The sequence below is a fragment of the Macrobrachium nipponense genome, chromosome 16 (genome assembly GCF_015104395.2).
Source record: "Macrobrachium nipponense isolate FS-2020 chromosome 16, ASM1510439v2, whole genome shotgun sequence".
Taxonomy (NCBI): Eukaryota; Metazoa; Arthropoda; class Malacostraca; order Decapoda; family Palaemonidae; genus Macrobrachium; species Macrobrachium nipponense.
Genome location: NC_087209.1, coordinates 37807116 through 37811270, shown reverse-complemented (window position 1 = coordinate 37811270; position 4155 = coordinate 37807116).

Genomic DNA, 4155 nt, shown 5'->3' with positions numbered 1-4155 from the left:
TAGAATTTAAACTCTTTTAGACCATTTCCCTCGACACCTCAAAAACCGTATTTCATTTCTACGAATGAAAAATATTATGCATAATTCTGAGAATAGTAAGCAGGCTAGAGTCTGTGCTAGTGTAAATGAATTCCAGACAAGAACCCGAATAACAAAAGCAATGACTAAACGTCTTGGCAATTTCTGTTGCCTTCTCCAGGGTGACCTTTACTTCGAGACCGTGAATCTGAGTTGTCATAGTGACGACTTGCTTGACTGGAGCCAATTCTCTCACCCCTCAGACCTTTTTGGGCCGACATTGTCTGCTAAATCCGCTTGCCTTCCTTCCTTCCTTTCTTTCTTTCTAAAATCTTCGATTTCGGTGGGCGTTATCTTACTGCATGCTTATGTAAATCATTCCTGCATTTGTTTCACATGTGCCAAGGAGTGATTGTCTGTAATTTGTGAAATCTGAGTAATTCTTTCTAAGATCAAGAGTTTAGCTTGTCTTGCCCTCAAGAACAGGAACAGATAAGCATAATCTTAATCAAAGAACAAAGCCGTTGGTGAACGTTAGCATTATTCGTATTCAAAATGAACAAACATTTTCAAGGAATAAGCAACAAGCCCGAGAAGAACCTTTATCAGACTCAGAGATCTGGATAAATTCATCTTTTACAATAATAAATAATAATAATAATAATAATAATAATAATAATAATAATAATAATAATAATAATAATAATAATAATAATAATAATAAGCTCGCTACAAGAGAGAGAGAGAGAGAGAGAGAGAGGAAGAGATAGAGAGAGAGAGAGAGAGAGAGCGTACATGACTTTGATAACTATGGTATCATAGTTTATCTGTAAAATTGAACAAGCGTAACGCTGCTGAAGTAGCCATTACTTTTAATAATAATAACAATAATAATAATAATAATGATAATAATAATAATAATAATAATAATAATAATAATAATAATAATAATAAATAATAAGCCTAACACGTCATAAAAGAGCGGAGTACGCTTTTTAGAAAGAATAAAGTACCAATTATGAGAAAACAACGAAAAATATAAACAATAAGAATAATAAAGAAGTCAGGAAACCATGGCATTCCATTTCCTGAATCCTGCATCCACTAAAACTACGGTGCGTCAAACGGGCTACAGTTTGTACCAAGGTCTAAGGAATGTTGTGTTGATAAGAAACGATGATTGTATCTGGAGATGATACTGAGTCAGCCAGACTTAGTCACCTATGAGAACGCTTTTGCTTTTGCGTCGTAAAATCCCAAATAAAAATCTACATAAATCAAACTGAAAGATTTTGTTTTCACTAAAATCATCATTCTCGAGTGGTCAATTCACCAGAACAACGAATTTAATGTGACTGCTCGCTTCACTTTCATTTTCTTTTGGGGTGTCATCGCTGTCTTTTCGTGGATTTTACGAAGAAACAGTGATCTAAGGTTCAGACTGGCACAAAGAGAGAAAGATGACAAAATTAAAATGTTCACACGATGCTATTTCAGGCAGTAAAACACCACAGAAGTTCCAAAGCCAGCTTAACAGTAGGCGTCATGTATCCTGAGAGATGGGACTTGATAAATATAAAAAATATAATAAATAAACATGGTAGATATAAACAAGTAAAAAATGACTGAAGTTTCTTCGGCGTAATCGAGTGTACTATATGAAACTCTCAGCCACGGCCCTGGTGGTGGCCTGTATTGATTGCACCTACAGCCGTGCCAGACGCAAGATCATGGCTATTAACCTTTAATAAGATCAAAACTACTGAGGCTAAAGGGCTGCAATTTGGTATATTTGATGATTGGAGGGTGGATGATCAAGATACAAATTTGCAGCCCTCTAGCCTCAGTAGTTTTAAGATCTGAGGGCGGACATGCAAAGCCATCTCAACAGTTTCTTTTTACAGAAAACTAAAACAGAAATAATGAGGACAGCGTATGCCAAAAGGTATGAAATGAAGCTAGATGAAGAGAGAAGACTACTGAAATTGCACGTCAATACCACATTATATAACATTCTATATAGCAAGACCTGTATCGATAAACGGACATGAATCACGGCAAGAGATAATGACACTATCTAAAAAAAATTTATATTTGCGAATACAGCTTTACGAAAAGCAGTAAGAGTGAGACGACAGGATCTCAGCGAGAACTGATGCCACGAGGGAAATTATGAAAGTTCCTTATGTAGAAGAGATAAGGGAGGTGGAGATGACTTGGACATTCAGGGTTGATGGAAATGGCTCAGACATGTCCTTCGCACCATCCCAGGGAAAATAGTGCGCAATTGTGTCAAATGGGTTCCTGTGGCTACAAGAAGAGGTGGAATGGAATGGAATGGAATAAGGAATTTTGGTCAAAGGCCCAGCACTGGGACCTATGAAGTCATTCTGCGGAAACTGAGACTAGAAAGGATTGAAAGTGGTAACCGGAGGAAAACCCCAAAGCAGTTGCACCCACCATGGATGGATAGCAACATGGAAGAAAGAGGATATGAATGGATGTACAGTAAGAGTAATGAAAGGGGTGGCAGCTAGGGGCCGAAGGCACGCTGCAAAGAACCTTAAGTAATGCCTACAGTGCACCGCATGAGGTCCACTGACAGCACTAACCCCCTATGGGGTCGTACCTATGTACAACTTGAAGACGAAACGAGAAAAGAATTTCTTCCACTCACCACAAGGGCAAGTTTAATCATCTCAAATACCGACAAGAAAATCATCCCAATTTTACCGTAAAATCTTATTCGTCATATGTCTCACAATCGTTTTGTATGACTCAGCATTTAAGATCATTACGAAACCAAGTTCAAATTGTCTATCGATAAGGTTTTCACTTCCACCTTTCATGATGAGGAACAACTTTAGCCGTAATCTCGTCCCCTCTTTATCTCGTTCGTCTCCCAACTAACAACAAAGTACTTTGCGGAGCTAATGAACACTTAGGCTTTGCTGTTGTTGGGTCAGTTCGTCTCTCAGTGAGTCATTTGTCATTACTTGGCTTTCAGCATAACGCTATTAATCTATTGTCAATTTCTTTGTAAAAAGTATCTTGCCGCTAGCCATAGATGGGGAAACCATAAACATGAATAAATTAATAATTAAATTTATCATTCCTTAATACAAAAAAAAAATTACCACATTTTGAAGTTGTGGTTGCGTATTTTGCGTCCAGTTACTGGGTTTGTTTGTGTGTGTGTGTGTATACATTCACATATACTAGAAATACTTATTATAAATATACAAATATATACATATAAATAAAATTTATATATATATATATATATACACACATATATATATATATACCAGTATATATTATACACACATACATACACACATATATATGACAGGCAGAATATCAATCAATACCAAGCGCTTCCCCGTGTTTAATCAATCAAAAATAAACAAAAAAGGAAATACGATTCGTGAATAAACACGGGAAAGTGCTTGGTACTGCATCTTCTGCCTGCCATTTTCCTGTGGTATTCGCTTATATGTGTGTGTGTATATATTATATATTATATTATATATATATATATATATATATATATATATATATATATATATATATATATATCTTATATATATATATATATATATATATTATATATATATATATGTATATATATATATATATATATATATATATATATATATATATATATATATATAATCCAAGCCATTGTAGCTTCATACTTATCCCTCACTGATAAGGGTTTGTGATTGCACTTATCTTCAAGCTTATCATGAAGCGATATGGAGCGTCATTACTTTCGTTTGATTTGTTCCGAATAATTCTTGAAAATCAAATTAACGGAAATTGCTTTTAAAAAAAAGTCAGATCATACGTAAATCATACGTAAATCTTTGTTCCTCGACAGTCATAAGTCAGGGTATGAAATCTGTTTGGACAATGAAATCACATCTAAAAGAGTTTTGTTGATCTGAAAGTAAAGTTTTATGATTATTGGGAGTCACTTGCAAACATCGTGTGTGTCAGCTGGGCTCCTGTGGATTCCCAAAGAGTTAGAAAGCCCGGACCCATTTGAATACGAACTATGAAAAGGGAGGATGGAGATGAGTGGATACTTATGGAAGACAAGGCACAAGAAAGACATTCGTATCGAAATTTCAT